Source organism: Rhinatrema bivittatum, chromosome 3 (assembly GCF_901001135.1).
Source record: "Rhinatrema bivittatum chromosome 3, aRhiBiv1.1, whole genome shotgun sequence".
Lineage (NCBI taxonomy): Eukaryota > Metazoa > Chordata > Amphibia > Gymnophiona > Rhinatrematidae > Rhinatrema > Rhinatrema bivittatum.
The window spans coordinates 401,252,529-401,279,734 of record NC_042617.1 but is presented as its reverse complement, the minus strand read 5'-3'; positions in this window follow the sequence as shown (position 1 = coordinate 401,279,734).

Genomic DNA, 27,206 nt, shown 5'->3' with positions numbered 1-27,206 from the left:
AAAGACAACCTGAGAGGACTGGGATCTGGGATGCATGGTAGCATCTGATGCTCCTGGGGAAAGTTAGCTACAACACCTGTATTACATCTAAGTTTCAGGAAAATAACAGAAAAATTTCATTGCTTGCAATTTTTGAGCTGCATTATTTTAGTACCATAAAATTAACTAGTAATGAGCTACTTTTCATGTATTTGCAAATCATATGTAGGTAAAGAAGCATATTACCATAACTGCAATACGTGGGGTAAAATAAGAACATAAGAAAATAAATGCTGTATAAGGCATCTACAACATGGTAAATACTCTTTAACTCATGGTTAATGCCTACTACAGCTTAGTAAATGACCCCTAAGGTATCTAAGGTGCCTATATTCAGCCATATTTAGAAGCATGGGTTTTCAGCTTAAAATTCACCTAAATTTACTTTATTTATTTATTTAATTCTTTTTAATATACCGATGCTCAAGACCAAGTCTTATCGAACCGGTGTACACCGGTTTACTAAAACCCTATGTTTTAGTAAACCGGTTTACAACCGTTTTACTAAAACATAGGGCCTCATTTTCTAAAGTATCGCAGGCCTGTGATACATTAGGGAATGAGGGGCGGGGGGCTGAAACGGGGGGTGGGCCCGCGCTAGCCGGCAGCGATCACACCGTCACGATGCGATCGCTGCCGGTTTCGCACCCAATAGCGCCACCATAGAAGGTGTAGTTATTAGGCGCGAACTCAGACGCGAAAAGTGCCTTACCTTTTCGTAGTCCGCGGCGTCTTCGCGGAGTCGGCCCCAGTGACGCCCTTACTCCTCCTCTTCCGGGGCCCTTATCGCATGCGATAAGGGCCCATATGAGGCCCATAGTTACCTAAATTTAGGTTTGCTATTAATTTACTTATATTTAGGTCCCTAAGTTACTGCCTAGTTCTGGAAAGCAATGATAAGCACCTACATTTTATTATTTTGTCCCCACCCTAACTCTGTCTCTTACTTTTTAAAGGAACTATTTTAGAAATTCAGACCTAATAAATTTTCAAAAGGGATAATTCAGGAGCCTTACTCCCAATTTTAGTTACATAAACCCTATAATTTATCTTTTAGTTTTCAAAAGTTTACCCGTGTTAGTCTGGTGTAGCGAAACTGAATTAGTTGACACCTTATAGACTAACCAATTTATTGAAACATGAGATTCAAGGACAGAGCCCACTTTGTCAGATACATGAAGTGTTGTAGAGGAACTGGATAAAATATATATAGAAGGCATTGAAAATAGTTTTGTTATTTTTTTCTGTGTATAAAATATCTAAAGATTCTGGAATATTAGACAATATACCTGGTAGAAAAGCAAATATCCATTCCTGAAAACAAGTGGATTTTATTCATCTAGTATTTAATAGGGGTGTGCATTCGTTTGCAATGAATTGGAAATCCGCACCGTATATGCCATATTCGTTGTATTTGTGGGGGTCACGAAACATATGGCGAACCCCCACGAATACAACATATCACTAATGAATAAACCCCCACCCTCCTGACCCCCCAAGACTTGCAAAAAGTCCCTGGTGTTCCAGCGGGGGTCCAGGAGTGATCTCCTGCACTCGGGATGTCGGCTGCCAGTATTCCCAATGGCGCCGATAGCCTTTGCTCTTACTATGTCACAGGGGCTACCAGTGCCATTGGTCGGCCCCTGTCAAATGGGAGGAGCATTGGACAGCCAGCGCCATCTTGTGCTCCTACTATGTGACAGGGGCCGACCAATGGCACCGGTAGCCCCTGTGACATAGTAAGAGCAAAGGCTACCGACGGCCCGAGTGCAGGAGATCGCTCCAGGACCCCCGCTGGACCACCAGGGACTTTTGGTAAGTCTTGGGGGGGTCAGGAGGGTGGGGCGTTGTAGTTAATTAAATGTAAAGGGTTGGGATGGGGTTTTTTTTGGGAAACAAATACATATGTAACTAATGAACGGATCGGGTCCCCAGAGAACAGATGCAAAGGATTTGGGTCCTGACAAATACGAATACCGAATGGGATGAATCCCTCCCTGCTGCACATCCCTAGTATTTAAATATAGCTGTTTTAGACATTAAAGTATTTATCAATATCATCAATATCTTTCTAGTATTTACTAATTATTTCCAATTTGTGTTGCATTTTATCTCATATCTAAGTGATATAACATATTATATATTTTTGACAAAAATACATTTCTTTCCTTCAAAAATTTTTCATATTACTGTGTTCAAAAAGAAATGCAATAAAGCTTCTGAAGTCCCAGCTTCACCTTTTGAGCAATACTGCGAATGACTAAGGTCACATTTATATGAGTTGAAGGGAGAAATACATGTTTCATGCTGTAATTTCAAATGTCTCTATTAATGCTAATGAAGAATACATTTACCAAGAAACTCAATCAAAGAAAGCAGTCCCACATTTATTTTTCATATTGAAACCCACTGGCAGAATGCTATTTTACAAATTCATTTTGTATGAACCTCAAAGAAATTTCAGCAAAAGTAAAGCTGCAAGCCAGATGATTAAATTGCAAGAACTCTAGAAGGAAACTGCAACCAAAAAATATTTTATTAGATTAAAGAAGAGCAAGTTGGTTTGGAATAGACCCCCAAACTGCTCTAAATTGAAGTCTTTTACTTAATACAAGACACCTAAATTGTAATGAAGATTTATTTTTTATCTTGGCATAGGCCTGTCACACCATGTGGCTTGGGGAAATTCATTACCTCAGATACAAACTTAGGAGTACATTTTTAAAGGGGTTTCCTGCAGAAAAATAGAATGAGGGGTAGATTTTATAAACTTACGCGCACACGTACTTTTTTTCGCGCTCCAGGCACAAACAAAAATACGCCAGATTTTCTAAGATACGCGCGTAGCCATGCGTATCTTATAAAATCCGGGGTTGGCGCATGCAAGGGGGTGCACATTTGTGCACCTTGCGCATGCCGAGCCCTACACGCTCTGCCCGTTCCCTCTGAGGCCGCTCCGAAATCGGAGCGGCCTCGGAGGGAACTTTCTTTCCACCCTCCCGCACCTTCCCGTCCCTTCCCCTACCTAACCCACCTCCCCGGCTCTATCTAACCCCCCCTACCATTGTCGGCAGAGTTTCGTCTGCCCGAAGCAGGTGTAACTCTGCTCGCGCCAGCGGGCTGCTGGCGCGCCATCACCCGACCCGGGGGCTGGTCCAGAGGCCTCGACCACGCCCCCAGGCCGGCGTCACATCCCCGACACGCCTCCCGCCCTGCCCCAAAATTTGCACCGCCCACCCAACATGCCCCTGACACGCCCCCTTTTCGAAGCCCTGGGACTTACGTGCGTCCCGGGGCTTGAGCACACCTATGCAAAATAGGCTCGGCACGCGCAATTGGCTTTTTTAAGGGTTATGCGCATAACTTATGCGCATAACCCTTTTAAAATCCGGCCCTATATGCGCATAAGTAGCAAGTATGTAGCTATGTTTATGATGTTCTTTCTTTGCTGTGCTTTTAATTATGTATGTGCTAATGTAATCTGCTGAGAACTACAGATCAGCAGAATGCAAGTCAATTAAATAAAGTTCTTGCATAAATGCCATTTTATAAACATTGAGAGTACTCATATTTTCCATTTCATGTGTACTTTTTGCCAGCTGAAAAAAAGGGATGGGCTAGGGTCTTTCCAGTACAGGATGCAAAAGTACATGTTTAAGTTGCTATTTTGTAAGCAAGATAAGCATATATATTACCAAACTTATTTGTACACTTTTACGCCTGCTAATTGACTAGCGCAATTGAAATGAAACTTGTCTGATTTCTGCAGTTTTCAGGTGGAAGGTCTGGGTGAACTGCTGATTTCAGGTTGAGGTGCTAGAGGGTCTAGGAAAACTGAAGATGAAGAGGTATCATTGAACTGGTGCTTGCAAGTACACATGCAAATAATTTCAAAATGGTATATGTGAATACTTTATATTATACCTGCCTTTGCATATATATCATGGTTATTATGCATACATGTTATATTTGTTTGTGCACCTAAAATATACAGGTATAGGTTAACAAAATAGGAAAAGAATCTATGTGCTTTCTTGCATTGGAAATATTTACATATACTGAACTACGTACATGTACTTTTGGAACAGAACTACTCAATATTTTACAAACTGTACAGTTCCCAGCACACAGTTTATAAAATACTAGCATGAAACTCTGCGTGCCCACTTACAAAAGAAAGTACTGTACCACAAATATTACACGTGTAAAAGTAAGGCTATTAGATAGTACATTTTCTGGGGACAAGGATATATCTACAGTATCTGAATGTAATCCAATTTGAAGTGCCTGATCAGTCAAGAAAGTGGGAATATAGAAAATTACATTAATTGAAATTGATAGTTCTGAAATCAGTGAATAATAAAACAGTTGTTACAATCAGTACAGGAAACATATTATGTAAAATATTTTAAGAGTAGACTCTTGTGAAATACAAAATATAAAAACTGCTTGATCAACTAATTTTAGAATTTTGATTCCTGCATGTGATTAGTAAAGTGGTACAATCTGTTATGCTATCGTTTGTTTTTTCCAGAAATAATCTACCAGAAACCTAGCAATGATATTGATTCTTGAGATCCAACATTCAAGATACATTGTTGCACTCAAATTCTCCTATTGCTCTTGAACTAATCCGTCAGTTTCAAAAATAGTTGAAAACAGACTACAAGGCAACAAAGAAAAACAACATTAAGCAATCAATAACTAATAAAGAAACGTGTGAAAAGTAATACATTTTGTAAAGGACACTTCTTGGGGGAATACACTGACAGGAATTAACAGATTTTATTTGTTTGTTTTCTTAAGTGAATCCTACACATAAAAGATGGAGAAGACAAGATGGGAAGAGAAATAGAGAGAGCAAAAGAAATTGTTATTTTAAGAAAAAAATAATTACTTTTTCTTGCTTTCTGTTTTTTTGCTTGTGAAGAAAGCAAATCATACAACAAAAACCAAACTGGAAAGTTCTACATATAGATGCTGTGAAATATTACCGTATGTGAACATTTTAGGATAATGGAGAAAATTAGAGACAAATTTACAGTTTTTCCTCCTATTTCATGTTTATAGAGAAAATGCTTTAGCACATATACAAGTAAATTTTCAAAGGGCTACATGCGTAAATTGTGGGGTTTATGTGCATGGCCAGACCTTGCGTGTACCATGAGCATTTTACAACAGGCTTGGCCATATGCGTAAACCCCAGTATGCTCAAAAGTGCCAGCTGAGGAAAAAGGGGCAGTCCGGGGGGCATAGTATGGGCAAGGGGGCAGGGGGAGGGCCGGGACAGTGCCTTTAGCTGCCCTGGTAAGTGTGTGATGGCAGCTGGCCTGTGTGCACAGATTACTTCTGTTCTAGAAGAGCAGTATTAAAATTTAAAAATTAGGGATAGTTAGGGTAGGTTTAGGGGGTGGGGAGGAAGGGGAAGAGGGAGGAAGGATAGAGTTAGGTATAGGAAAGTTCCCTCCCAGTCTGCTCCTTAATTGGAGCAGACTGAGAGAGAACTGGGGAGGCCCGATTTTATCACACAAAATGGCGCTGGCGCTACCTTTGCCCTCACTATGTGACATATGAGGGCAAAGGCTAGCGCCGGCGCCATTTTGAATACTGGCAATAAAGCCCGAGTGCAGGAGGTCGCTCCCAGACCCCCGCTGGACTTTTGGAAGTCTTGTGGGGGTCAGGAGGCCCCCCCAAGCTTGCCAAAAGTCCTTGGGGGTCCAGCGGGGAGTCCGGGAGCGATCTCCTGCACTCGTGCCGTCGGGTGCCAGGAACCAAAATGGTGCCGATAGCCTTGCCCCTACTATGTCACAGGGGCTACCAGTGCCATTGGTCAGCCCCTGTCACATGATAGGAGCACAATATGGCGCCGGCCATCCAGTGCTCCTACCATGTGACAGGATCCGGCCAATGGCACGGATACCCTGTCACAAGGTAAGGGCAAAGGACGGCCCGGTAGCCGGAGGATGGCCCGAAGCGGGAGATCACTCCCGGGACCCCCACTGGACCACCAGGTACCTGTAAAAAGGTTTTTTTTTTGGGGGGGAGGGGTCGGGAGGGTGGGGGAAGCTAAGGGGTTATTTTTGTGTGTCATTTTTCCTGCCCTCCCCAAAAACGATAAGGGAAGCCCCACGATCAATATCGTGGGGTTTTCCTATCGTTTTGGGAGAGCCCCCGATTTCTGAATATTTTGAAAATATCGACAATATTTTCAATCGTCCGAAGCCTGATTCACATCCCTACAAATAAGACACTTGGAGGTATATTTATAAAGCCATGTTATATGTTTACCACACTGTAAATGTGAGGTAGTAATTACAAGTGGTATTTTCAATTCTGCATATTATTTTGACCCAGTAACACAAGTATGGTAATGGCTTGCCTTGTATGCAACATTTTTGACAATGCATGCAAAGCAACTCATTACTATGTAATTAAATGCAAATAAAATAACACAACATGCCTGAAAATATCACAAGCCACATTATTTTAATGAAGGTTTGCCTCAACTCAGGAGTTGTAGTTGACTTTTCCTGGGAACATAAGGATGCAAAAGCCTATCCCATTGCTCACAGGCAGTTTCTTAAAGGGTCATATTGACCTGAATGAAGCCCTTCTCTAACATGTGCAAACCCCTCCCCAAAGGGTCTTGTGCGACCTCCCCAATCTACCCCCTACAGAGGTGGACCCTAAGTGCAAAAAGTTTTAAAAATAAATTAAAGGTGACAGTGTGAAGGCTCTCTCCCCCTCTTGAACCCTGCCTCTTTGAAACATTTGTCCCTCAAAAGGTTATGAACCATCCCTTTTTCTCTGGATCCCACCCCTTAGTCACTCAAAACCACTGCCCCCCTTGGGGGTTTTGTGGGCTCCTGTCCATCCCCTGCCACATCTAAAGGCAGATCCTAGGCAAAAATATCTTTTTTAAAATATTAAAAATTGCATGGTGAAGGCCCCTTTTCCAAACCCTGTCCTTTGAAACAGTTGTTACCCCTATTGGCCTCCAGAACCCTTTGCCTGACCTCTCCTGTTCTTACCTTTAGTATCCTTAGTGGGGCTCGGAGATGCACTAGGCTCTTGGCCTTGCATTAGGGATGTGCATCCGTTTCGAAAGAATGCGCATTCCGCAACCTTTATGTCCCTATTCATTGCATTCGTGGGTCTGCGAAACGCATGATGAACCCCCACAAATGCAATGTATCATTAGTTTCATTCTTTAGAGACCAGGCTGGCGGGCAGAGCAGGCCTGTGGGCAGAAGATAAGAAGACTGGCTCAGCCAGCCGCCACCCGAGACCAGACCGGTGGGCCAAAGAAAAGAAGATGGCCGCTGCCAGCCACCGCCCCGCTGGTCAACATGCGGACGTGAGCGCATTTGGGCACGCATGGTAAGGTGCGCCGCCTGTGCCAGAGTCTCGTCCTTACCTTGCATGTACCCTGCCCGTTCCCGAGTCCCACTCCATACCTTGAGCGAGCATGTAATCCGTTCTCTCCGGCGTACACACACGTCCCTGTCTCCCCGTCCGTCCCCCCCTTCTCCCCCCCCGGCTCATCCCTTTCCATCCCCCAGATTTTCTCCTTGGCCCTTGACTATCCCCTTCGTGAATAGTGCCCCCCCAGCCCTCCACATAAAAGCGATCTTTTAACGTAAGGAGATGATACATTGCCGTACCGGGTGTCTGTGTATGAGAGAAAGGAATGGTGCTTCTGTGTGTGTGTGTATGCGATGTGTATGTGAGAAAGAAATGGTGCTTCTGTGTGTGTGTGTATGTTATGTGTATGTGAGATAGGGATGGCGCTTCTGTATCTGTTCGGTGTATATGTGAGTCAGGGAGGGTGCTTGGTATGTCAATGTGTGTGTGCGAGAGAGAGGTGGAGCATGTTTTTGGCTGGCTTGTGGCTGTGAGAGAAGACATGAATGATTGAGCATGTTTGTAAGTGAGATGGATATAACATGTGTGTGATTGAAAGCCTGTGTGTAAGTAAAAGAGAGCGAGAGCATTGTGTGATTGAGAGAGACTGGCCAGAGAGGTGACGTGTGTATGTGTGAGAAAGACTGATCAGGGAGATGACTGGTGTGTGTGTGTGAGAGACAGAAGAGACTGGTTGTGGTCCCTAAAGAAGAGGACAGTGAGGACAACTTCAGCGGCTACTGCTGCTTCTGGTGTGGCCTGCAAAGGAAAGGAGTAGAAGAACTGCTGGAGAGGGTAAGTAAAGGTAGCTTTTTAAGTTAATTTTTCTTGATTGACTACCATTTTAATTATTGGGGATTATGTGATGTGTCTGCTGTTTGAAATATTTTATTGGTGTTTGGTAAAGCTTTCAAAATTTGCATGAGTCTTTAATTATTGGATATTCTAGTTATCAGCTGTTTTGAAATTGTTTTATTAGTATGATTTTACTATTATGATTAATGATTTATATATCTTGATTTTATTGATTGTTCATGAGGAATGGTGAAATTTTTGTTTTTCCATTGTTGCACTGTATAGAGTCTGGCATGATGCCTTATTTATTAATTGTGCACTGTTGATTGTTTATTGTTCTTTTGTTCTATGTACACCATGTATATCGTAATTCTAAAGCTGGTTATCTGTAAACCAAAGCGATATGTACTAGTACATGATCTTTGGTATATAAAAATCTTTAAATAAATAAATAAATAAATGATGCGTTTTACAGTTCAGTTGTTGTCTGCACATTTCTATTTATACTTTATGTGGCTTTATTCTGTATTTGGTGAGGGTTTGTGTTCTGCATGCAAAGACTGAGATGAAGCATTCTTTTAATATGTGGATTCTCTGTTGGGATCTGTAGTAGTTTTAGCTTGGCCTCTTCTGTTTTCCTGATAGGAGGTGTATTGATATTTAGATTCTGGTGTAATATTTGTGGTATTCTTTTTCATAGGTAGGGTTGTTATTCTTTGAGTGTTGGCAGATAGTACTGTGTTGATACGGGAGGACCATGCCGAAATATATCACAATAGGTATGATGCCATATGAATTCCAAGATGCAAAGTTTTCTTGTTGGCATCACAACAGTGCATGAAATTATCACAATAACGTATATATTAATTTTACCTCAGAATGTCACTTTTCATGTAAAATATGTGTTAAATGCATAATTTAAAATTGTGTATGGGGAGGTGGGGGTAGGGCGCCAGACTATAAGGTTTGCCTAGGGTGCCTAATACCCTTGCACCGGCCCTGTGCACAGCAGCAAAGCTCCACCCCACCCATGCATAGTTCATCATGTTTCAGGTCCTAGCACACATGTTAGACTCCTTGGTCCGTGTTTCAAGATGGGTCGGTTGGACAGTATGCCCCGGTTGACAGTCGCGCTGCATGCTGAGCCTTGTCTTGTCTTGCCTCCTTGTCTTTCCCCTATCAACACCACAGTGACCTGACTACCTCCGCTCTGCCAGCCTGTGTTGCCCTATCAACTTTCTGCCACTCTGCCTTGCTGCCATACACCAGATGACTCACTCAACTCCTTGTTGTGTTCTTGCCACTATCATGGTTCCTCAGTGTGTTGATGCTAGTCTTTCTGCTTGCTATGTTCCCCCTTCATTGTGCTGTAGGATGTTGATGCCACTTGTCTTGCTGCTTTGCCTGTCATGCTACCCTTGAGGGTTCATGCAACTGTTATTGCTGCTCTCTTTTGAAGCTGTGGTGTGTTTTTGACACTCTCGCTGCTGCTTTGCACCTCTTTTAAAGCACTCTTGCCACTCCTGGTACCCATTTGCCCCTTTAAAGTGCCTTAGGCTATTCATGCCACTTTGATGCCACTTTGCCACAGTCTAAGTACCTTGGAGCTCTTTTCTCATTCTGATGATTGCTCCCCAGAAGTTTCATCAGAATTGATAAGAAAACTCCAATTCTGCAGCCAAAAATAGGCTGCAAATGCTTCCCCCATTGACTTTAATGAAAATGAATCAAACAAATCAAATGAATTGGGATTTTTTCCAGAAAACGAATGTAACGAATTTGGGTCCTGGAAAAACGAATAAGAATGGAAACAAATGTTCTCCCTACCTTGCATCATCTGACCGTAAATGGTTGAGCCCATCAAGGACAAAGACACAGGTGTGCTGGCATAGTTATTTATTTATTTATGTATTTATGTATTTATGTATTTATTTATTTATTTATTTATTTAAAAATTATATATCTCTCGTCTAAAATTTGAATGGCTCACAAGTCCACCATGTGGCCAGACCTATCCAAAGTAGCACAGATATCTTTCCTGCCCACCAGCCTGTGTGCCTAGTGCATATGTCTTGTCAATAACAAGAAATACTATGAGCCCTCAACACTCAAAGTTGGCAATACAGTTAATGGAAAAGCTAGTATTTAAAAAAATATATATATATCCCCCTTGGCTTGAATTTCCAGTTTCTCCATGTGAGTGGTAGGGATGTGCAGACAAAAAGTTTATGTTCATAAGTCCATAATTCGAAAAGGGGGGTCAATTTCGGTCAATATGGACATATGGAGAATTCCATAAGTTGAGTCTATGTCCATACGTGCACCGGTTCCCTAAATAAAAATTTAAACCCCTCACCCTCCTTAATCCCCCCCCAAGACTTACCAAAATTCCCTGGTGGTCCAGCGGGGAGTCAGGAAGCCATTCCTCTATTCCTTTGCGAGGAGCACATGACGTCCGCGTCACGTCGGAGTGATGCGGCCATCACGTGGTCCACCGCGGTTCCGCTCCCGGACCCCTCGTTGGACACAAACGGAACTTTTGGCCAGCTTGGGGGGGGCCTCCTGACCTCCCCAAGCTGGCCAAAAGTTCCGTTTGTGTCCAACGAGGGGTCCGGGAGCGGAACCGCGGTGGACCACGTGACGGCCGCGTCACGTTGGAGTGACGCGGACGTCACGTGCTCCTCGCAAAGGAATAGAGGAATGGTTTCCTGACTCCCCGCTGGACCACCAGGGAGTTTTGGTAAGTCTTTGGGGGGGGATTAAGGAGGGTGAGGGGTTTAAATTTTTATTTAGGATCAACAATCGCGATTTCCAACGTATTCAACATAGCTATGTTGAATAAGTTGGAAATCTGATCGTTTTCGCCTCATCACTTTTTTAAGTTAAAAAAAAAAAAAAGTAGCGTTTTACATATAAGTTCAAAACGAATGCACACCCCTAGTGAGTGGTAAGATGAATGAAAATACCTTGAAGACCTTGCTGCCATCTGCCTGCTTGAAAGGGCCCAAGATATACCAGCACAGGGCCTGACTGCTACTTCTCTGCCTTCCTACCATGTCCCATATATCACTTAAGGAGCCTAACTGTTACTGCGCTGCCCACCTCTGACCATTTAGCCCTACTCTCTGATTTCTAACTTGCAACCAGTTGTCAATACACAATAGAACATTGCCTCCTATCCCATGACTTTTTAACTTTCTCAAATGACATTTGCTCTTGGCTCTCCTTTGCTTGGTAAGCTGAGAGCCTTTACTCTTGCCAGCTGCTTTCACTCTGGCCTGTACCAAGAGAGATGGTTCTTTGTGGACAATATGACTTTGGTATATTGTGGTTGTGGAGGAAGTGCTAGCAGACAAGGTGCTGCTTCTGTCTGAACTATACTCTGAAGTGGCCACTGTTTTCTCCTGTGCTCATTCCTACTCTGCCTATGCCTCTGGGACTCCTCCTGAAATACCTTATCTACCAGCTTCTCTTTCATTAATGTGAGACACTGGAACTGATGGATGAGACTCCCTTTCACCCGGGTACCACAAAGTGTAGCAAGCATGTATGTAATGTTTTTAGTCAGAGGTTTCAGTCTCTCTTGCACATGATGCTGCAAGTAATCCAGAAAAAGCAACACTTATGCTTTAATTCCCTTGTCCTGATAGAATATTTGCTGTAGGGATGATATCTTTAAATTCTACTCTTACCCAAGCCTCTCGTAGTGCCGACCACAAGGCAGCCATTGCCGTCCGCCCGAGACCGACTCCGGGGTCCTCCTTCTTCGACCGCAGCCAATCCAAGCCGTCGACGCAAGGCAGCCAATCGGGGGACAGCCCCATTGGAACTTTAAATCTTCGCTCGCTGCTAGGCGCCGCGTGCCGAAGGAGCGCGACAAAGGGGCAGGCCACTTTGTGCGTCCCTTCGTGTGACCACTGAAGTGCCCATAACCAGCAAACTTAGGACGGAACCCTATTCAGCCAAAGCACCAACCAAAATATCTCTTCTACCTGCGCTCCTCATCTCCTTTCGTCGCCTCCCCGTGCAGACCGGCTCTAATCCCATCAGCGTCTGGGAGAGTCAACACGCCGAGATGTATTACTGCCCCCTGGTACACCATTTCATGTTTACATTGGTTATATATACTGTGTTCATTTACCTCCACCCTCCTCTTTGGCCCCTCCCAGACTACTTGCTATTAGTCCCCACACTGCTTTCTGGAACCTTATCCCCCCTACTAATAATTATGTCACCTTTCTTAGGCCCATGCTACTGTCCACCTCCCACTCAAAGAAAATACCACTCAACACATTATTGCCCCTACCCTAACCCATCTTCCCTACTACAAAGAAGGCTAATCCCTATCCTGTTATCCCCCCTCACGCAATTTCTAGGCTCTCCCTAATCTCTTTACTCCTTTTCAATGCCCAATCACTAAAAAAAAATGCATCTACTTCATGACCTCCTCACCAAATCCAAGCCTGAGATATGTGCCATAACTGAAACATGGCTTAAATCCCACGATATCTCTCTTCTCAACCAACTTACCACTGAAATCTACGATATCTTCTCTATACCCCACAAAAAGAAGAGAGAGGGGGGGATTACTCCTAGTAGCGAAAAAAGAACTAAAACTTATCCCCCAAAAGTACAACCTCCCCACTAGATACAAAATTGTTTTTTTTAAAATCAAAACTCCTCCAAGTGTGCCTTATCTACACCCCTCCGGTCTCCTTGAGAATGACTCCTCACCTCTTATTGAATTCTTTGCTGAATCCCTTTCCCCCGATCTCCCCACTATTCTCCTTGGTGACTTTAACCTCCATGTTGACTCCATCCCGCAATCCCCAGCTTGTGAAGCCTTCATGTCCTCTCTTGAAGCGATGGGATTTACACAAATTATACACTCCCCCACACATAAGGCTGGCCACACCCTTGACCTCATTTTCACCAACTCAGCCATCAATACCCTCAACTCCCCGTCATGTCTTGCTGTACCTTGGTCTTACCACACCGTCATTAAAACTATCCTCGCACTACAACAGTCTACCCCTCCCTCTCACCTCAACCACACTCCTTTGAATACCGCAAAACTTGTCCTTTAGATATACTCACAATAGCATGCTCAAACATATCTGACCAAATTGACCTCTCCTCTGCTGATAACGCTATCTCTACCTGGTTTGAGGTTACCCTCAACATTGCAAACCAAACCTGCCCCACTGCAATGAAAACTATTAAAACTACCCAATCTAACAAAAAACCATGGTACACATCTGATCTCAAAAAACTCAAAACACTCCTCAGAGCCTCAGAAAGACACTGGCGTAAACATCCCTCCCTAGCAGCAAAAACCTCCTACTACCAACCGCAACAACCCGCATCTAAAAGATGGTTCAATGAATTAGCTCACTTCTTTCAAAAGAAAGTCACCACACTCTCCACCCACTTCTCCCTCTACTCTAACAATGTGATACTTCCCACCATCAATCAACCAGCTGCTCTCTCTTCCTTTGAACTCTCCTTCTCCCTGGAAATTGAAAATATATTAAAAAAGATGAGACCCTCCTCACACCCCTCTGAAACAATTCCTACCAAGCTCCTCCTATCTATTCCCAAAATCATATCTAAACCTCTCTCTAACATACTCAACCGTTCTCTGGAACAAGGCTCAGTCCCGGACATACTAAAAACAAGCTGTGGTTAAACCCATTCTTAAAAAACCTAATCTTGATCCCTCTATTCTATCTAATTTCAGACCTATCTCCAATCTCCCTTTCCTCTCCAAAATCCTTGAAAAACTATTCAAGTCTCGCCTATCTGAATATCTTGACCTACATCAAATCCTCTCTCCCAAACAATATGGTTACTGGAAACACCTCAGTACAGAAACCTTGCTCCTTTCCCTAACAGACACTATAATCAAAGGAATGGACAGTGGTAACTCCTATCTTCTGGCTATGTTTGACATCTCCGCAGCATTTGATACCGTTAACCACAACATCCTTATTAACATCCTCATAACTATTGGTATCACCAGAACTTCTCTTTCATGGATAAAATCATACCTTCAAAATCACCATTATGCAGTTATCATTGATAACCATAAATCCGACCCGATCAGCCTTGACCGAGGCATTCCCCAAGATTCCTCTCTCTCCTCAACTCTGTTTAATTTATACATGCTCCCTCTTGCCAATCTCCTTACTAATCTAGATATCAAAAATTTCATCTACGCAGATGATGTTCAAATTCTCCTCCCCTTTACAGACTCCCTTCAAACTGCTCTCCAAAACTAGGAATCCTGCCTCACCTCTATTCACCTACTACTCACTGACATGCACCTCACCCTCAATCCTCAGAAAACTGAACTCCTCATCATCTCCTCAAGATGCCCTTTACCACCCATTCCCCCATCCTACTCTTCTACAACCTTTCCTACTCACACCTGTAGCCTGGGTGTTATGATTGATGACCAGCTCACCCTTAAACCCTTTATAAAATCTATCCTCAGTGATTGCTACTTCAAACTGCAAATGCTTAAAAAAATTAGACCATTGCTACACTTCACTGACTTTCGCACAGTCTTACAGTCTATTATTTTTTCCAAAATAGACTATTGTAATGCCCTTCTCCTTGGCCTCCCTGCCACACATACCAAACCCCTACAACTATTACAGAATGCCTCAGCATGCATCCTTACAAACTCAAAAAAGAGAGACCATATTACACCAACATTCATAGAGCTACACTGGCTACCAATTAAATTGAGAATCCTATACAAAACCTTATCCCTCATCCATAAATGCATTATAAATGAGAACACCCAATGGATCAACCCTCCACTCACACCACACACCTCCACTAGACCCACTCATTCCACCCATCAAGGAACACTCTGCCCCCCTTCGATCAAATCCACCAAACTCACCTCCACAACAAAAAGAGCTTTTTCACTAGCTGGCCCCACCTTATGGAACTCCATGCCTCCAGACTTACGCACTGAAACCTCCACTCCCAAATTTAAAAAAAAAACTTAAAATGTGGCTGTTTCTACAGGCCTTCCCCTCAATTAATTCACAATATTTTGATCCACCGTGCTATGTGAATGTTATTTTAGCTGGTTTTTCTAATTTGTGAGGTATAATAGACTCTGACCCAGAGGAAAGTCCCCCCCCAAGACTTGCCAAAAGTCCCTGGTGGTCCAGCATGGGTCTTGGAGCGATCTCCTGCACTTGGTCATCGGCTGCCAGTATTCAAAATGGTGCCGATAGCCTTTGCCCTTACAATGTCACAGGGGCTATCGGCACCATTTTGAATACCGGCAGCCGACAGCCCGAGAGCAGGAGATCGCTCCAGGAACCCTGCTGGACTACCAGGTACTTTTGGCAAGTCTTAGGGGCGGGTCAGGAGGGTGGGGGGTTGTAGATAAATAACTTTAAAGGGTTAGGATGGGGTTTCTTGGGGGGAACAAATGCATTTTTTACATATGAATGGATCGGGGGCCCCTCGAGAATGGATACAACAGATTTGGCCCCTACAAATCCGAATCCCAAATGGGATGAATCCGTCCCTGCTGCACATCCCTATGCTGCAGTGCTCACCCAGAGAGAGAGAGAAAAAAATACACCCTGTACTGGACAGCTGCAACTCTATCCACCATCTCCACTAACACCCATATCCTCCACCAGGGAAGAAAAAAATCATCTGTGAAGTGCCATTGCTGGCTGGTACTGCCTTCTATCCCTGTTCTTTGGTTGTGACCTGTGTAGCCATGACTAGAAGCAGCCAAAAGCTGTTTCAAAAAGTTGAAAAGTAGTTTTCAAAACACTGTGAGAGACAGAAACTGTGTCCTTCCAAGACAATGTATCTACAGAAGAAATACACACTTTGCACAGTACTTCTCTCACATTTTCAGACTCGAGGATCAGTGTCACTGGATCCAGAAGGCTGGATTGGAAAATGATTCACTAAGATATGTCATGTCAGTGGTCACCTTGTGAACATATTCTTAGCAGATTATGACAAGACAGTGAGGTCAAACATGACTCACAGGAAAGGGCTGGCTTCCTAGTTAGTTATACTTTAATAGCTGCAGTGCATCTGTTCCCTATTGATTCCTATGGCCCATAGACTTCAGTAACTCATATAAATGAATGGGGAATGAAATGAATTGGATGAATTTCATTCATTGGATGGACCATATCAATTTTGGGGACCCTGTGAATGAAACAAAAGGGACCAATGTGTTTTAGATGTCACTTTCATTTTAAATGAATTCACATCTCTAGGATAAATACGGAGGATTTCTATTTGCTAATAAATGCAGGCAAATTCAGAGATCAGATGGACTCTGCAATACTTTAGCAGGAAGGTGAATTTCTGAAGCTATATGGGTTAAACTCTCTTTTTCTTCCATCCAATTTATTCTCTGTTTATGGCATTAACAGGACATAACTTTAAGAATCTCCAGGGTGGTGGAAAAGCTGAGCTATTTGAATGAAGGAAGAACAGAGACATTTTTATTTAAAGAACCATTTAGTTTGTTTGGAGGAAGACTGTCAGCTTAAATGTATATATTTATTCATTCATGTTTTCCTTCAGGAATGAAGTTATGATATTCATAATCTGCAAACTTTGGGGATGTAAGTAGGAGGGAGCTGAAAACATTTCAAATATATGAGCCATGCCACTAGGGTTGGAACTTTCTTTGATCAATTACAGTGCAAGAATTGTTCCCACCATTCCATAATTGTGCTTGCAAGTATAAAAAATGTATTACAATTAGCCTGTTTGAAATGCACTGAAATCCTCCTACATATATAAAGACATTTTAGAGCACAAATGATTCAAAGTGGCATCACATTTGTTCCTATTGTGTCTATGAACTGATAAAAATATCAAATACAATTCCAACATTTTAATATTCTATTTATGATGAAAAATATACCATGGATGCAAAGTCCATGGGGTAGTTTCCATTTGAAAATTACTCAGAAGTAGAAAATATCAACAAATATTTAACCTGCTTTTTTCTGCTGGCATTGTAGTGAAAATCCAATCACCTTGCATTGTTTCTCCACCTGACCCTCTTCCCATCCTCAAGAACATCCCCTCAGACTGGCTAAATGCATAACACTGTAGAAGCCTGCACATGATTTTGGTTGAACAGAGGGTAGCAATTTTCAGACAGGCCAACTAATCTTGGTAGATGGTTTTGAAAAATGCCCTCTGTGGGAGTAATTTTTCAATATCACACATGCTAACTGGCAAACATGTGCATAAGTTACACAAAGTTTCAAAGAGGTCCTATGCACATTAGTCCTCTTTAAAATTATCCCAGCAAAAACTGTGTGCAAGAAAACTAACCCTGTTTTTTGATGCATGTAGTTTTGTCTAGAAGATTTGTATGCATACTTTTTAAATTAAAAGATATGTGCATAAGTCCCTACCCCATCCACACTCCATCCCCTAGAATGCTTCTCCCACATGCCTGTAAAACTATGGGCTAGATTTTAAAAGCCCTGCGCGCGTAAATCTTGCTGGATTTACGCACGCCGATGCGCCTATTTTGCATAGGCCGCTGGCGCGCGCAAAGCCCCAGAACACGCGTAAGTCTTGGGGCTTCGTAAAAGGGGCAGAAGGGGGCAAGTCCGGGGCATGTTGGCAGTCCGGGGGCGTGTCCTGGGGCGTGTGCGTGCTTCAAGCAGGCGTAACTTGCACAACAAAAGGTAGGGGGGGATTTAGGTAGGGCTGGGGGGTGGGGTAGATACGGGAAGGGAGGAGAAGGTGGGGGGACGCGGAAGGAAAGTTCCCTCCGAGGCCGCTTCGATTTCAGAGCAGCCTCGGAGGGAATGGAGACAGGCTCCGTGGCTCGGCGCGCGCAGGCTGCCGATTTTGTGCAGCCTTGCGAGCGCCGACTCCGGATTTTATAAGATACGCGCGGCTATGTGCGTATCTTATAAAATCTGGCGTACTTTTTTAAGATCTACTTCTATGTGCATACAGAGGTAGATCTTTAAAAAGTACGCCGGATTTTATAAGATACGCGCGTAGCCACGCATATCTTATAAAATTCATGGTCAGCGCGCTGGACACACCCCCCTCCCGCCCCTTTTACGAATCCCCGACACTTACGTGCGTCCCGGGGCTTTGTGCGCGCCGGCGGCCTATGCAAATCCGGGAGGATTTACGTGCGCAGGGCTTATAAAATCTAGCCCACAGTGTGTATATGTGTGTAATTTTATGAGCATGCTGGTCACACAATTTTCTAAAGTTTCATTTCTGTAGGTAAAACACTAATTTATCCAGAGTGTCTTTGAAAATGACTCCAAATATTTAAGCCATCATAAAACTTTTCTGGTTTCTGAAAAGTCAGCATCTGGCCTTTTGAAAATCCAGTAAGCCATGTGGTCTGTAAATTACTTTAAATTGCACAGTGTGATTCAAATTGCTTTGCACTAAAATGGTTTCCAAAAGCAAAATTTTAAATGATATTGGAGGGAAAAAGGTTTTACTTTTAAATGGCATCTTCCCATATCTTCTTGACTTTGATTCATTACTATATGGACAGAGTTAAATTCAAGATAGTGCTGAAAGGCGTTCTGCTGTAGCTGTTAACTTCAGAGTGATTAATGGCAAGACAAGATATCAGAATCTATGAGTTGAGAACCTATTAACTTTGAAGAAAGCTGAAAAAGCCAGAGGGAAAGAACAAGTCACAGCAACAAAAGGAGACGTAGTAGTAATGCATAGCTCTTGATTGTAGCTTGATATGCTCCTGTAGCAATGCTTGGTTGTCAAAAGCAATTTCAAATTACTCCTCATGTACTTTGTGGCTTTCCACTGCAATGATCTACATCAAGCTGACCGGTAAGCAATTATGGTTTAAATCAGCACAAAATAACAAAAGCCTGTAGCTAAATCACATCAAATAATTGTCTAAGGTAGTGTAAAAATAAGTAACTTCAAACATGATAAAAACTGGAGGCATCAATTTCTAATTTTAAGTAAAATGTCTATGTAGGTTAGAAATATTACATAAACAAAAAATGCATATAGTGGTAGGTTCACTGATATGTGTCTGGCCATATGACTATTACATGGCAAATTCTCAATTTATTGGACCCAGGTCTAGGATCTTACGGGGAATAAATCCACAGCATTGCAAGTCAATGAATGGAATGGTGTTGGCAAAGAAACACACATTTTCTTTTTTTGGGAGGCTAGATTTGGAGCCAGGTTAATAATATTTAAAATATATTTAGTGCACTTTTCATAAAGTCATGTGCTATGCATATCATTAGTTTATTACATTTGTAGTAATCAAGTGCATGCCACCTAATGAGAGCCGCATCAGAGGGGACCAGCATGGTGACATCTGTGTCACTGGATAGGAGTCAGCAGAGTGCTGGCAGTCCTCAGCATTGGGGATGAAAGTCGGGTCTCGAAAGGCTGACCAGTGAGTTGTGAGTCTTGAGAAGTTTTTACTTTTATGATGAATCAGGAGGTGTGAAGTTGTGCAGGGGTAGCTTTACTTTATTGGGAGGCTAGGGTTGGGGTCTAGTTCATAATAATTATGCCTTGTTTAATGCATTTTTAACAATGCCTTGTTTAATGCATTTTTCATAAAGTCACGTCCTATGCATAATATCATTTATTACATTTGTAGTGAAGTAATATTTCAATGCCATTGCCAAAAAAAAAAAAATTGCTTATTTTTAGAACACCCTTTTTTTTAGTATATTTTTCCAGATATGTCCACTGTTTTACTATGGACATATTAAGATCATTTGCATGACTAATATATGAATGATGGCAAACAAAGCCACAGACTGCTGTCATAATATCAGCTCATAATAACACAGAATATGATAGCAGATAAAGATGGCAAAATTTAGATAGTCTTCTTATGTTGCTACTACTATTGGAGCAATTTCCAACTCCCTACTCAGATATGAAGTCTGGGGGTACCTTGACCTTATTATTATCATAATCATACTTACCCAAAAACACCAACAGGCAGCAAGGGCATTCAAATTAAGCGATATCAAGATAAACAAGAAAGACATAAGAAACCAGCTTAACATGAGATTCAAGCAGGGTACACTATTATAGATCATCAAACTGGACCTACTGGGATCCAGTAGAAGGATTTAAATTACTCCTGGAATTAATGAAAGACTTAAGTTGCTCAGGCAAAAAAAAAAAAAAATGATTAGAATACCTTAAAATACGTTTGCAGGGAAATTCAACATCAAAATAACAGCCTAAGGAAATGGCCTGAGACCTAAGAGCAAGAAAGTCTTTCATCCTCTGCTGCATGGAACAAGCATAATCAGGAAAATGTGTATCATCTGTCCATGAAATAAAGAAGACACTAATTTATAACCTTTTCTTTGTTATTGGTTTTTGCAATGATTTATAATGTTCATTGTAACTTTTGCTCCTTTCCCTCCCTATTTTTGCTATTCGTTTTCTGTAAACCGATGTGATGTCCATACAAACACCAGTATATAAAAGCATTAAATAAAATAATAATAAATAAAATATTCTGAAAATATCTTTTCATCACTTCACTCAGATACAAATGAAACTATCAACATGGAGCGGTTAATAATCTCAGCACCTGAATTTTCAAGAAAATCAGTCAAATTTTCAAGAAAATTAGGTATTTGAGCTGGCTGTAACTGTTGAGAACTGGCTCTATTAGTAGTTGAAAGAAAATAGACTTTATTAATAGAGGGAATTTTATCTGAATCAAAGTGAAGAACGCTTGAAAATATCTCTTCAAGGTATGATACAGATTCTCTTCAACCAATCTAGGGAAATTCAAAACATATAAATTCAATTGCCTATTATAATTCTGAAGATATTCAGTTCTACGAGAGGGATGAAATCAATCCTTAGCCTCTATCGAATTAAAGGTCTGGATATTCCTAATAGCAGTCATAGCAACCTAAGGCCTGGATTCACTAATGCCACGTCTTAGTGAATCCCGGCGCCAACGGGGGGCGGGGGGACGAAACGGGGGTGGTCCTGCGCTAGCCAGCAGTGATCTCACCTCCACGGTGCGATCGCTGCTGGCGTCGCGTTGAATAACTACACCATAAAAGGTATAGTTATTCGGCGCGAACTAGGCAGCGATACGGCACCTTACCATTTCGCATGCGCATGCCCTAGGCTTTCTAGCTATCGCACGCTTGAGCTGGTAGCGCAAGCGTGTGATAGCTTTAGAAAATGACCCCCTAAATCTTGGAATTAATTTCCCCAAGTTAAGAATCATACTTTTCCACCATATTGTCCACCTTAGATGATAGGGAGTCTATCTTCGTATTGCTGAACTTCAAGGAGTTACCAAAACCTGCCATCAGGTCCCATAGAGCATCCAGAGTAACAACCGCCAGTTTAGCTGTAAAAAAAATACTCATCCGGGGACTCATGAAGCACCAAGCTTGCAACACTAGTAGATGCCAAAACCAGTCATTCAATCATCTCTCCCCATCACCTAGGGGAGAGGAAGTAGACAAGCAGGCAGCAAACTGAGGCCTTTGGTGTCTTCAGGCAGTGAAAGTAATAGCTGCAATGAACTGAGACCTGTTCTTCCTCTATCTCCCCCCTTTGCTGGCACAGAAAGGATGACATCCAAAGGTGCCACAAATGGCAATGGGGCGGGGGGAGGAGGGCAGATCTCACCACTGACGGGAGTCAAAGATCCAGGGAACTGAGCAAACCTCTCCAGGAGGCTCAAGCGCTCCCTCGCCAGGAGCCATGACAGAGGCAACTGTCCCCGACTGCACTGCCAAACTGGGTAAGAAAGCTGGAATGAATTGCTGCTCAGGAACAAAGGGGTTCATCCACAGGGAATACCCATACTTTCCTTTTCCTTTCTGAAGGCATCCCTTTGAGGAAATAGCAAAGTAAAAAGGAAAGTTGGAGGCGGAGCAGTATCTTAAACCCAGTCTCACACCGCCATCACCTTCACCTTATTCTTGATCAACCTTTAGAATGACAAATGCTGGCTTCATGTGCATAAGGTATCTGTATTTCTGTGTCATATATCCTTCTTTCTCTCCTTCAGGGAATACATACATAAACCCCTACGCCTCACCTTATTATGCTTTAATGCAAGAGGAAAATAACAACTTAAGCCTATTTGTCAGGCACTGGGAATGAATTTCTCTTCCTTTAGAGTAGATCACAGATGGGTGAACAGGAAATTAGGTTAAGTGTTCAAAATAGATTTTACTTAGACTTCACAAAGCCCTGTTGGCTCAGAATTTAATCACAATCAACATCTATAAAGATAAAATAAAAAAAGATGGATCCTTACCAGTTTCCAAGAAAAGATTCCCCAGCTGTTTGTTAAAAAAAAGGGTCTCTGATATGAGTAACCAATCTGATATATGGGATGAGATTAACAAGCCAATTAATGAATCATTTTTTCAGAAGTTACTCATGTTCTTTATTTTCCTTTGTGACCAGTACACATGACAGTTGCAGTCAGTGCACTGACAATAAATAAATAAATTAACACGTTCAATGCCAAGGTGTTTGCAGCCTTACTGGTCATAGAAATGTTGATTATTCTTTGCATTTTTTTCAGGGTCTCTATCCATTTATACTTTTAAGTGAATGGCACGTGTTATAATTCTGAGCAATAAAAAATCTGCATTTATGTGCACTTTTAGAGCAAAAAACATTTAACTATATCTTTAGAAGTTTCATTGAAGTTTTACATTAACATTCACATTAACACAGATGGGTATGTTAATGCAAGCCATGATATACTTAAATTAGCTTTGTTGCTTGATTTGTAAATTATAAGAGCTTAAATATTGTACAGTAGCATTCATCAATGGGAAAAGCAGCACTTTAGAATTAAACCAAACCTAGTGACTACCATTAAAACCTCTTTAATGTGCATTAAACAGTAATGCAGGTGTTAACAATCATTAAATGTATGCATCTGCCAACACACTTTAGTAAATAGGCTCCTTTATCTGCAAACAATTGTATAGTAAATTTTGTTTAGTTTCCACTAGAGGTGTGAATCGTGTGATCGATCGTCTTAACGATCGATTTTGGCTGGGGGGGGAGGGAAATTGGATCGTCGTGTTTTGTTTTGTTTGAAATCGTTAAAAATCGTAAATCGGGGGAGGGCGGGAAAACTGGCAAACCAAAAAAACCCTAAAACCCACCCTGAACCTTTAAAACAAACCCCCACCCTCCCGAACCCCCCCAAAATGTTTTAAATGACCTGGGGTCCAGTGGGAGGGTCCCGGCGTGATCCCGGCGTGATGTCCCGCTCTCTGGCCACACCAAAAAAACCCTAACACCCACCCCGAACCTTTAAAACAAACCCCCACCCTCCCGAACCCCCCCCAAAATGTTTTAAATGACCTGGGGTCCAGTGGGAGGGTCCCGGCACGATCCTGGCGCGATGTCCTGCTCTCTGGCCACGGCTGCTGTGAAGAGAAATGGCGCCGGTGGCCCTTTGCCCTTATCATGTGACAGGGCAAAGGAAGCGCCGGCGCCATTTTCATTCCTAGCTCCCGACGTCACGCATCCAGGAGATTGCTCCCGGACCCCCAGGGACTTTTGGCCAGCTTGGGGGGGGGCTCCTGACCCCCACAAGACCTGCCAAAGTCCAGCAGGGGTCCGGGAACGACCTCCTGAACGCGGGCCGTATTGCCAATCTTCAAAATGGCGCCAGCACTAACTTTGCCCTCACAACGCCCGTATGACATAGTGAGGGCAAAGGTAGCGCCGGCACCATTTTGAAGATTGGCAATACGGTCCGCGTGCAGGAGGTCGCTCCCGGACCCCCGCTGGACTTTTGTCAAGTCTTGTGGGGGCCAGGAGGCCCCCCCCCAAGCTGGCCAAAAGTCTCTGGGGGTCCAGCGGGGGTCCGGGAGCGATCTCCTGGATGCGTGACGTTGGGAGCTAGGAATCAAAATGGCACCGGCGCTACCTTTGCCCTGTCATATGCTAAGGGCAAAGGGCCACCGGCGCCATTTCTCTTCACAGCAGCCGTTGCCAGAGAGCGGGACATCGCGCCGGGATCACGCCGGGCCCCTCTCACTGGACCCCAGGTCATTTAAAACATTTTGGGGGGGTTCGGGAGGGTGGGGGTTTGTTTTAAAGGTTCGGGGTGGGTGTTAGGGTTTTTTGGTGTGGCCAGAGAGCGGGACATCGTGCCGGGATTGCGCCGCTACCCTCCCACTGGACCCCAGGTCATTTAAAACATTTGGGGGGGGGGGTCCGGAGGGTGGGGGTTTGTCTTAAAGGTTCGGGGTGGGTGTTAGGGTTTTTTTGGTGTGCCGGTTTTCCCGCCCCCTATTTAACGATACATTACAAATGCCCCTGACGATAAATCGTGGGCATTTGTATTGTGTCGTGCACTGTAACGATTTTGGACGATTTTAAAATTATTTGACGATAATTTTAATCATTCAAAAACGATTCACATCCCTAGTTTCCACATAGTGTACCAAAGGCTGATCATTTACCAGCTTCATGGCTTGCCCATACCTACAATAGCCATAGAATTCAGTGCATAGGGGTGCTAGCTCTTTCACTATGCTGATTTGATGCTTTCTGCATTTTTGGAAGATCCCAGTCAGTGAAGCTGATACAATATGAGGTGCTCCAGCCAGCGTGCTATTCTATGCAGTTTGGATGTGCATTTTAAACATTTTAGATGGACATCCTATACATTACATACATTAGCGCGTGCTAACCAGCACGTAGGTAATAGCCCCCAGCGCATGCAAATTACATGTTAATGACTAGATTAGCTAGTACCCCCCTATCCAGTAATGCACACCCAAAGGTAGTGCGTGCATAACGATCATTTTTACGTGTTAAATTTAGCACCCTCCTTGTTCCTGGCATTAGTGTGATAGTGCTATTGGTGGCAGACGTATCGGGAAAGTTTTTGTGTTTTTTCAACTAAATCCAATGGATTTTCTGTACATTTTAGTCCTGCTGGCCTTTCTCTTGCATATGAAAGCAAGAATAAGGAATTCCAAGTGAAGGAGAGTGATTGCTCAAATGAATGAAACACGGGTAATCCCGGTGCCAATATAAGAACAGGTAAGCAAAAATTGGTTGTCCATTATGGGCTTCTATAAAGGGCTCACAATGGATGCCCAAAGCTGTCCATGCATCCTTACATTCAGAGGTGTCCATGCATCTATGCTTTCATTCCGAATGTCTTAAGCATTCAGAAATGGATGTGAAAGGCTTGACCTTTCCGAGGTATCCATGCAATCTAGGATGCCCATTCCATATGACTCATGGGCCCCCAATGGATGCAGATGGCCAATTTGAAATTTGGTACATCCTTGAAGGGAGGCAACAGGCCAGTTCATGGAAGTCCAATCAATTTAAACTGGCTATAGCCTGTTCCTTTATCCTTCCATGGGTTAGTGGAAAGTAGCTATTCCTATATACAGGTTGATACTGCAAAATGCTAATAATAATAATACAGCAAAATACTAATAATTATACTACAAAATAATAATGCAAATTACTTGCCTACTTGATAGGCTAAAGCTGTACTTGATGGATCCTTGACCAAACCCAGTATGGTATGTCTAATGTTCTTATGTTCTTTTTTTTTTTTGATATAGGCAATAGACAATCTTAGACCATGCCGGCAATGTATCTTTTGCCCTCAGACAACTGTCTGTGGGTTGCCTAAACACGATGTCATACGAAGATACCAGCTCAACTTGCAGGCAATTCTAGCCTTTTATAAAGACATGTGCAGTGACCTTGACACCTATCGCAACAATGCGGTGCCTGGGTTGACAAACCTTCTAGCTCTTTACATTTTTTCAGCACAGGAAGTTTTCAAAATCTGGTTGGTATTGTTGCGGGAATGACACAGGCCTTGTTCTCATGGCATTTCACACAGGTCTTGAAGGTGATGAAATGGATGAAGACTGTAGATCAATTTAATGGTGGTTAAAGAGGATTGGTAAGTATAGATTTGGGAAATCTTTGGATTTATAAAAGTTTGGAGAAAGGTGAAATAGTGGGATATATCCTTTAGAGTTTGTGTGTGTCTGAGGTAATAAGCAAGCCAGAGATAGTTAATTCTAGTGCCTGTCTTTCCCACCCACTCAACCCTTGATTTTGAGGTAAGAGACACTTTCTCATTAAATATCAATCAGACTCTTATCTAAATCATACTATTGTACCAGCCCGAATTATGAGTTTAATCATCCAACTTGTAGGACACTAGCTGATTAATTAGTAAATTCATTTGTAAATTTAAAGTACTCTAATTCAACTCCCTTAGTATCCTAAACTTAACTAGCAGATTAATTAGTAAATACACCTGTAAATGTAAAGTACTCTAATTCCAACTCCCTTAGGGGCCAATGCAATAAAGGCGCGTAGAAAGCGGGCACTGAACAGTCAGAGCCCACTCTCTTAATGCATGCATGGTGCACCAAAGGGGGGCGTCATGCAATATTTAAATTAGGGAGTTAGCAAGGATATGCTAGGGTCGCATCCTTACTAATACGAACCCAGATGGTTTTCGTGACTGCTGTATTGCCGTAAGGGAAACCGACGCCGATAAACCGGCGTTGGTTTTATCAGCATCGGTTTTCGTGACCGGCGTACGGCAATCACAGCTCCTTCGTACCGGGATTCTTGCGCAGACACTCGACCAACAACTTACCGGCTCTGGCCAATAACAACACCGCCACAAGTTCCCTGGCAACTCCTGCCACATGAAGGAGGTGTCAGTGAGTACAGCCCTGCTGAACAAAGGTCAGTACGGCTACCAAGAGCTGTGCAGCCACCCGTTGCACCTTTCACACAATCGGTTTCTGCCTTTATGTCACGGAAACTGATGCCAATAAACCCGGTGTTAGTTTTCGTGACTAGTTCGCTGAAAACCAACACCGAGTTTATAAGCGTCAGTTTTCATGGCTGCCCGCTTAGTGGCAGACAGCCATGAAAACTGA